We start from the raw sequence: 10,215 nt of genomic DNA, 5'->3' as shown, positions 1-10,215 counted from the left end.
CGGATCATAAAAATCTAGAATACCTACGCGTGGCCAAGAGGTTAAACCCCAGATAGGCCCCCTGGGCTCTATTCTTCACTCGTTTAAATTTATCCATCTCATACCAACCAGGGGTCAAGAATATCAAAGCCGAATGCTTCTGGTGGCCCAATATGGCATCGGACATCAGAAGGTATGTGCAAGGATGTAAGGAATGCGCCATCTTGAAGAGCCCACGCCACCTACCATCCAGTAAGCTCTTCCCTCTGCCCGTTCCGAACCACCCTTGGTCACACCTAGGGGTGGACTTCATAACAGACCTACCTCCCTCTGATTACAATACATGCATCCTCATTATTTTTGACCAGTTCTCTAAGTCCTGTCGTCTTGTCCCCCTGAAAGGTCTGCCCATGGCCATAGAAACCACTGAACTGATGTTCCATCGGGAGGATCGAGAGGGTCTGGGACGCGGCCAACCACCAGCTACAATGGGCCCTAAGTAGGCGCAGGATGACACCTGATCTTCGCCGCTCGGACACTCTAGCATACCAACCTGGACAGAAGTCTGGTCTGGCTGTCAACCCATGACATACGCCTACGCCTACCATGCCGGAACTTGTGTCCCAGATTCATTGGCCCGTTTACCATCACGGAGCAAATCAACCCGGTAACCTTCAAACTCCACCTGCCACCTGAGTATCGGATCCAGCCCGCATTCCATTTCTCACAGAGCCTGGCGTAGCCGAAGCCCCCCTGCCTCTCCGCCTTGATGATGGAGCTGCCTACAAGGTCAAGTAAAGTCATCTTTATTTATATAGCGCTTTAAACAAAATACATTGACCAGGCGAAACCAGTAGTTCAATGGGGCTCTAGTTGTCCTGGTCTCCGCTGTCTTTAAAGGATGTAGAAGTCCTTTCTAGGTGCTGATTTACCATCTGGTCTGGATACGTACTGGATCCAGACTGCAGTGACCCTCTGATCTGGATACAGACTGGATCTGGTGGCTACGGTGACCTCAGAATAAGAGAGAAACAGACTAATATTAGCCTAGATGCCTTTCTTCTAATGATGTAACAAGTACATCGGGTGGTATGGGAAGTGTTCATGGTTCCGGTTTACCTAATTAACGCAGCCTAAAAATCCTTTAATGGATTTGGATATTAAAATTATATTAGTATGTTATGTGTAAGCCAGGTTAAAGAGATGGGTCTTTAATCTAGATTTAAACTGCAAGAGTGTGTCTGCCTCCCAAACAATGTTAGGTAGGTTATTCCAGAGTTTAGGCGCCAAATAGGAAAAGGATCTGCCGCCCGCAGTTGATTTTGATATTCTAGGTATTATCAAACTGCCTGAGTTTTGAGAACGTAGCGGACATAGAGGATTATAATGTAAAAAGAGCTCATTTAAATACTGAGGTGCTAAACCATTCAGGGCTTTATAAGTAATAAGCAAAATTTTAAAATCTATACGATGTTTGATAGGGAGCCAGTGCAGTGTTGACAGGACTGGGCTATTATGGTCATACTTCGTGGTTCTAGTAAGAACTCTTGCTGCTGCATTTTGGACTAGCTGCAGTTTGTTTACCAAGCGTGCAGAACAACTACCCAATAAAGCCTTACAATAATCTAACCTTGGTGTCATAAATGCATGGATTAACATTTCTGCATTTGACATTGAGAGCATAGGCCGTAATTTAGATATATTTTTGAGAGGGAAAAATGCAGTTTAACAAATGCTAGAAACATGGCTTTCTAAGGAAAGATTGCGATCAAATAGCACACCTAGGTTCCTAACTGATGACGAAGAATTGACAGAGCAGCCATCAAGCCTTAGACAGGTTCCAAGTGTTTTTTGATTTTTGTTTTTGTTTGGAACTGTTCCCTCTCTTCTTGTCAGACTAGACTGGTTCTGTCTCCGGTCCTTGCATCTCTTTTCTGCTGGGATTCCCCAAGACTTGACTCCAGCTACTCTCTGCACTCTATCTCATTCAGGGAGTTAGGTGGGCCTTCGACGCTGTGTCCCAAGATCTCGCAGATCAGTGTGACTTTGATGTTGCATCCCACAAAACTTTGTGAATTTTTAAAATAGTCAGTTGCACACCTTGCATCTTCAATTAATGCCAAATTGTTATCTGATGAATTAGTAATCCACTCAACACAGAAAAAGCCAATTTCCTAATTGTTCAAACAGCTGTCTTACGTAATTACAACAGCTACAAAAGGGGAAGAGAAGAAGAACAAAGAAGACAAATGAGGAGATACAGTAAGACAAAAAAAAGGAATTATGAGCAGTGGAAACAGAAGAGATTTAAGAGTGAGAGGGGGTGGCCAGGGTAGAGGGAGAAGAGGAAGAGGAAGATGAGGTAGAGAAAGAGGTGATAGTGAAAGAGACAGAAGAGCTGAAGGAAGAAGAGCTGAATATGTAAGAGGAAGACCGAGAAGAGCTGATGATGTAGGAAGATGAAAAGAGATTGAATAGATTGGAGGGCAATGGTATAGTGGAAATAGAAAATTTAAGAAGAGGTCAAAGGGGAGGAAGAGGAGCATTTTGTGATAAAGTTCATTGTTTTCCATAATCTAATGATAAAAATTAAACTTTCATATATTTTAGATTCATTGCACACCAAATGAAATATTTCAGGTCTTTTATTGTTTTAATACTGATGATTTTGGCATACAGCTCATGAAAACCCAAAATTCATATCTCAAAAAATTAGCATATCATGAAAAGGTTCTCTAAACAAGTTATTAACCTAATCATCTGAATCAACTAATTAACTCTAAACACCTGCAAAAGATTCCTGAGGCTTTTAAAAACTCCCAGCCTGGTTCATTACTCAAAACCGCAATCATGGGTAAGACTGCCGACCTGACTGCTGTCCAGAAAGCCATCATTGACACCCTCAAGCGAGAAGAGGTGACCGGACCCTGAGGAAGATTGTGGAGAAGGACCGATTCCAGACCTTGGGGGACCTGCGGAAGCAGTGGACTGAGTCTGGAGTAGAAACATCCAGAGCCACCGTGCACAGGCGTGTGCAGGAAATGGGCTACAGAGAAGCAGCACTGGACTGTTGCTCAGTGGTCCAAAGTACTTTTTTCGGATGAAAGCAAATTTTGCATGTCATTCAGAAATCAAGGTGCCAGAGTCTGGAGGAAGACTGGGGAGAAGGAAATGCCAAAATTCCTGAAGTCCAGTGTCAAGTACCCACAGTCAGTGATGGTCTGGGGTGCCATGTCAGCTGCTGGTGTTGGTCCACTGTGTTTTATCAAGGGCAGGGTCAATGCAGCTAGCTATCAGGAGATTTTGGAGCACTTCATGCTTCCATCTGCTGAAAAGCTTTATGGAGATGAAGATTTTGTTTTTCAGCACGACCTGGCACCTGCTCACAGTGCCAAAACCACTGGTAAATGGTTTACTGACCATGGTATTACTGTGCTCAATTGGCCTGCCAACTCTCCTGACCTGAACCCCATAGAGAATCTGTGGGATATTATGAAGAGAAAGTTGAGAGACGCAAGACCCAACACTCTGGATGTTCAACTCTCAGTTGAACAAGAGCATGCAATTATTGACATGGTGGTCCAACACAACACCCTCCGCCTCAAAGAAATTCAGCAAAGAATAACACCGGACAATCAACTGTTCCACAATATCCACCAATGCAGTCTCTCCACAATTGACCATGTTCTTAGAAGAAATGCTATCCGAATGAAGCAAGTATACAAAGTGCCCTTTGAGAGGAACTCAGTTAGAGTGAAGGAGTTGCGATTCCAGTTTGTTCAAGTATGTGCAACCCAGTTACTGCACTTTTACTGTCAGCTTAAAGATATATATTTTTCCTGAATTTTAAGTATGTGTCCATAAACTATTCCATACTTGTATTTGTGAAAATATTTAGGCATATCTATGTATACTGCTGCTTCAAAGTGTGAACTCAAACTTCAGCAACAATTTCACAGTAGTATGGACTACAATCAATGCCATGACCGTAAAACGCAAATGTAGTATAATTTACCTTGTGTTCTTTTTAATCTAGAGAATCTTGGAGTTGGATAGCAGTGCAACTCATTATGAGCACCTGTATATTGATGAAGCAGACTTCAATCTTCAAAAAAAAAAAGGAGAAGAGGGAGAAATGGGTTTGGCCATCATGCTACAGTCAATGTCCCTGGACAACGAGGAGACAACATCACTCTCTGTAATTTTCTACAACTGATGTTGTGGCACACAATGCTGTCCTGGGAGCATACAACACAGCTAGGCTCCTACATTTTTTAAAGATCCTCAATGAAAACCTCTTTCTACAGGGTAATCAGGAGCAAGATTTTGCGGAATTTTGTAGTTGTTTGGGACAATGTCCAATTCCACCATTCAGCACTAGTGCTAGAGTGGTTTGAGAATCACCCACAATTCAGGAAAGTACATGAGGTGCCTATGGGGAAGTGAGACCACTAGTGAACACCCAGGGAAACACAGACCAGACACCATGACATTACCCCCTCCTCTACGGGGCAGCTACCAGATGCTCCACCCAAACCCAAGAACAAACCAAGGAACACAGAGACCAAGAGGGAGATGGACCGGCCGAGGACCAGGGGGAGGGACGGAGGGCCAGGCAACAGAGGGAAACAGAGACAGGAAGTGCAAAAAAAAAGAAAAAACAAGGAGACCATGAGGGAGGTGGACCGGCAGAGGACCATGGGGAGGGACGGAGGGCCAGGTAATAGAGGGAAACAGAGACAGGAAGTGCCAAAAACAAAAACGGAACAACAACAAGGAAACCAGGAGGGAGGAGGACCGGCGGAGGAAAAGCGGAGGGACGGAGGGCCAGGTCCACAGAAGGAAACAGAGAAAAAAACAATAAACACAAGACCAGGATGGAACAGAATGTTCGGGGCCCAGGGCTGAGCTGACAGGGCAAGTATCCTGGGCGGATCAGGTGTAACTGGAGCCATGCGGTCGAGACAGAAGCCCACCAAGGTCGCACAGAAGACCACCATATCAGTGTGGTTGAGACTGAAGCACACCAGGGCGGCGCAGAAGACCACCACCTCCGTGCGGTTGGGACAGAAGCCCACCAGGTCGACGCAGAAGACCACCACAGCCGTGCGGTCGGGACAGGAGCCCACCAGGGTGGCACCGAAGACCACCACAGTGGGATCGATGGAACAGGAGAGCAAGTCTGGTTAGGTAAGTGAAATAAAGAACATGAACAGGTTAAGGGTGGCCTCAGTTGCCCTGAGGAGATGGTAGATGGTCTCCACAGCCATGACAGGGCAGGCAGTGAGTCCCTGGATGGCCTCCGTGGCCACGACAGGATAAGTCGAGTGCTCAGAGAGTCCCGCAGAGATGTGACGAGGCTCTGGTAGTTCCGCAGAGATGTGGAGAGACTCAACGGGGACCTGACTCTGCTCTGGAGGGTCAACGGGGACCTGACTCGGCTCTGGAGGGTCAACGGGGACCTGAGTCGGCTCTGGAGGGTCACCTGTGGCTGTGCAGAGGCGCTGGGCCGGCGGCAAACTTGTGCAGTGGCTCAGGGCCGGCGGCCAACTTGTGCTGTGACACTGGGCCGGCGACCACCTCGTGTTTTTCAAGGCTGCATCATTATATCCCAATCCTACTGCCAAATTCCAGAACTCTTGTGGCGAACCACCCACCTCATTCCCCCTTTGACGGAGGGTGGTTAATTTAATGAATCTTCTCCTCCGCTCCTTCATGTTGGCTGGGGAACGGAGACAAAATCCCACACTGCTGGATCTGATCGGATGGAGTCCTTCTGTTACGATCGGGACACAGGAGACGAGAGATCCAAGAGCAGTGTGTGTTTATTTTGTAATCCAAAAATCATAATCCAGTAAGCAATGGTCAAAATCCAGGTAAGAAGTCAGAACATGAAACAAAACAAGAAACTAGAACCAAAAGGGAACACGAGGAAACTGGGTGACAGAAATTAAGGACTGATGTAAACTACACTGTAAAAAATTTACCGTAAAATTTACAGTAACTTACTGGCAACAATTAGCCAGTAAGTTACTGTGAATATGTTTTACAGTAAGGGTACTGTAATTCTATTTACAGTATTTTATGTATACACTGTGAAATCAAAAACAATTAAATACTGTGATTTTAGTTGTATTTACAGTAACTTACTGGCTAATTGTTGCCAGTAAGTTACTGTGAATATGTTTTACAGTAAGGGTACTGTACTTCCATTTACAGTATTTTATGTATACACTGTGAAATCAAAAACAATTAAATACTGTGATTTTAGTTGTATTTACAGTAACTTACTGGCTAATTGTTGCCAGTAAGTTACTGTGAATACGTTTTACAGTAAGGGTACTGTACTTCCATTTACAGTATTTTGTGTATTCACTGTAAAATAAAAAAACAATGAAACACTGTGATTTTAGTTGTATTTACATACAAAAAACAGTTAAGCACTGTTTTTATGTATTGTATGCAATACAGTACTATAAGCAGTAGATAACAGTTAATCACTGTAAATTCAGTTTCTCACTGTACAATTTAAATACTGTATCACTGTGACTTAATATTAGCCATCATTAAAAGAATCACCCATATTCTTAAACCCTGCAATCAACTGCAGACAATAAGAAAATTGTTAACAGTTATTTATTTAAAAACATTTGGTGAACAGGAATGACAAAACAGGTACAACATAAAGGGATAATTGACACTGGACAACATGTCATTATGCCATCCAAAGTTAACAAACATTCTGTGTTTGTAATTTTTAATGGCGTGAAGTCTATTATCTGCGTATTCTACTGTTGCTAAATTTAATTACTGGCTTAAGAAAATTTTACAAAACGAGGCTATTTCATTACAAGTTTTGTAAAGTTACAGAGCAAACTATTACTAGTTCATTCACTAGTTCCACATGACTGGTTGCTATGGCAGAACAATAACGCAAATTGATACAACACGGTCAAAATATTTAACTACTTTGAAGCTTTTTAAATAACTGATTATTACCACATTCTAAAGAGTAATAAATAACACTATGGCAATACTGAAATAAAATAAAACATTGAACATTTAAAAAAAAAAAAAAAAAAAATTAACATTTGCATGAACATTTAAAACAGAAAGGAAAATAAACTTCCCCTGCCACTATGGCCTCTTGCATGCCCTGACCTTGGAGACCTAGAATCCTAGTTGGAGCCCTGAAATTAAAGAAGAAAACACATTAGATCAGCTGAATGGTTTCGAAAATGGTAAAACTAAACTGTTTAACTCTGGGGGAGTTGTAAAATGAGCCTATTTCCAAAAAAAGGGGAGTGTTCTTTTAACAAATACAACTTTTTATTTTAATAATGTAGGCTACTAGTAAATAGTGAAATTAACATTTAGAAAGATTAATAAATGCTGTAGAAGTGCAGTTTATTATTAGTTAATGTTAACTAATGTAGTTAACCAGTTTAATAAATCGAACCATATTGTAAAGTGTTACCAATTTGTTATACACCGATTCAGACGACTCGCGAGTTCAGTGTTGGACAGATCAGTTGTTTTAACCATTCATTAAATGTAATCAGTTCAAATGAGTCATTAGTTCGAGAATCGGACGTGTCAGTAGCGGACTATGGCACGCGCTTTATTATCCCGGGAGTTTAGGACATTGCACAAGATTTTTGTCAATACAGGAAACATTTCATCACTGGATAGTTTTTTGTTTGTTTATTGAAAGTGTTTATATTTCAGGTGATGCAGAACAATTTTCAGAGTACATAAGGCAACGTTTTCTTTAGCACAATTCACACCCAGCGGTAATTCAGGGGAAACAAAATCTCTGAATGCTCGACATGAACTTCGGTCTTCCGATCTTTTACCATCATGTCAATTCTCAATTGATTTTGATTAATATTTAGATTTACATTTATGCATTTAGCAGATGCTTTTATCCAAAGCGACTTGCAGTGCATTCAGGCTAACATTTATTTCCTAACATGTGTTCCCCTGGGAATTGAACCCATAACCTTTTGCGCTGCTAACGCAATGCTCTACACCACTGAGCCACAGGAACATGCCTGAGGGAGCGAGAGAGAGCAAGACAGTTTGACGACTGTGAGAGTGCGTGCGCGGCCAGGGCTCTCTGCTCGTTCTATCAGTAACATGCGCCCTGTCACAAGTGCAGCAGTCATCTACATCACACCATTCAAATGGCTTTGGCGGGACAAAAATTCGTTTTGGCGGCTGAGAGAAATGGAGGGTGAGTTAATAATTTTCTTTTAACTGAATAATGAAACGCAATTCAGACCCTGATATTTATCTATCACCCAAAAGCCGGTATTAGTTTTCCTACACTGTTCGTAGGCTTGCAGCCTCCATGTTACAGCTAATGCTGTGAGATTTTATGCATGTTAAATCTTAAACATAAAATAACCTGATCATGTTTGATCAAGGCAAGCGACTGTTCTGACTTGCATAAAAATCCTCTCTATTCATTTGAAATATAGAGTTGGGTTCTGTTTTAATGTACCCAAGTGTACCTAAAATAAAAAGAGTTTAATATACAGGTTTGTGGCTCTTAATTTCTTATTATTAATTTAAAATCAAGAATCGAAAGCTTGCGAATCGAAATCGAATTGGAATATCTGAATCGTTAAGGTTTTAATGGTATTACTACTCTTACCGATACGGCTTCGATCGATCGATCCGATACTTTAACGGTATTCTTGTCGGTACTCTTTGATAAATATATATATATATATATATATATATATATATATATATATTATATATATATACATAACAAAAGATAAACAATTAACAAAGATACACATTATATAGGCCTACACAGTGCTTTCATTTCAGGAAGGTCTACTACTGTTCAGGTATGGTCTAAACAGAATTCTAGTAAAGCAATCAAATGTAAAATAACGCTGCATCGTTTATCATAGATAGATTAATGCTTATTAAAGCTGAAGTTATTCATTTAAGCCTTTTTTTTGTTTAATTCACAGTAATGGTGCAATCGTCAGCATGTTTATTAGACACTGACCCTTTAAGACCGAGTGCAGATCTAATAGGCGACTGATGCGCTATATTTTCTGACAACTATTTCCATACCTACGTCCATTTTAGACATATTTTTGTGTACATTTGCTAGTTTAGATGTGCACATGAAACTGAAAGTATAATTTGCTCATCTCGTTGCGTGCGCCACCTTGGGAACAGCATCTCATGAGCATATTTTTGTGCTATTAATAGCTCTTTTTATTATTAAACGCGTCTCCACAATTTAGCAACAGTAGCTAGACTGCATTTTACAACAATCACTGAATGCTGAATCTGATTCTGTCGTGACGTTTAAGTTTTAGGGAAAAATGAGAGCGTAGCCTACTGCTGCAAAGGGAATTAAGTTGCGCTATACAGAATGCAGCTATAGTTTTTAATGGTTTTACCTCAAACATATTATTATTATAATCTTTGGAAGCCAAAATCTAAAATAAAATCTGAGTAATCACAAATCTGAAGTGTAACCAGGCTATGTTTGAATGTTTAGTTCTGTCCTCCAACGTCACTCATTAGGGCTGTCATGTGCGCACTGTGGACATCTCTCTGTCTCGGAGTGCGAATAGCAAAAATGCATCACAGACAAATGGTTTAATATTATGGTATATAGAAAAGGTTGGCGAAATAAAACGTCTTTATAGCAATAATAACATTACGTGTATTTTTCCAAGTACCAACAGCATAACCGATAACGTCCGAGCTTATCGATACAGCGGTCTTTCAAAATTCAGCCCCGGGGCCCGTTTAATACCAGCTTTCGGTACCCACCCCTACCCAGCCCTATATGTTAATGGAATATTTTTATGAATGAAGGCGTGTATCACTGATATTAGTAATATAGCTACTGATGTCTCGATGAAAATGTTTAAGAATCAGTATCAGTTTTGCAAAAATGAGAATCAATTAAAATAAAAAAATCTATATTTTTTTACCCAGCCCTAATAAATAAGGTAACAGTTTATGTTTTACTTACATATATGATTTAGTCAATCAAGAGCAATCAACAAGTCTCTCTCTCTCGTCAGTTAACGTTGATAAGCTACATTGTCTTGTTTGACTTTCTTTGCCATTTACATCTGACTGAACTACAAACTTTCCAATGACGTTTGGATAAATGGATGCGCTCAACTAGCTCACGCGTCTGTCCCGCTGCACGCTCAAGCCACAGCACGTTTTTCTCTCAGCTCGCGCACC

The sequence above is a fragment of the Carassius gibelio genome, chromosome A3, assembly GCF_023724105.1.
Source record: "Carassius gibelio isolate Cgi1373 ecotype wild population from Czech Republic chromosome A3, carGib1.2-hapl.c, whole genome shotgun sequence".
NCBI classification, from domain to species: Eukaryota; Metazoa; Chordata; class Actinopteri; order Cypriniformes; family Cyprinidae; genus Carassius; species Carassius gibelio.
The sequence above is the reverse complement of the archived record's forward strand: the minus strand, read 5'-3'. Positions refer to the sequence as shown.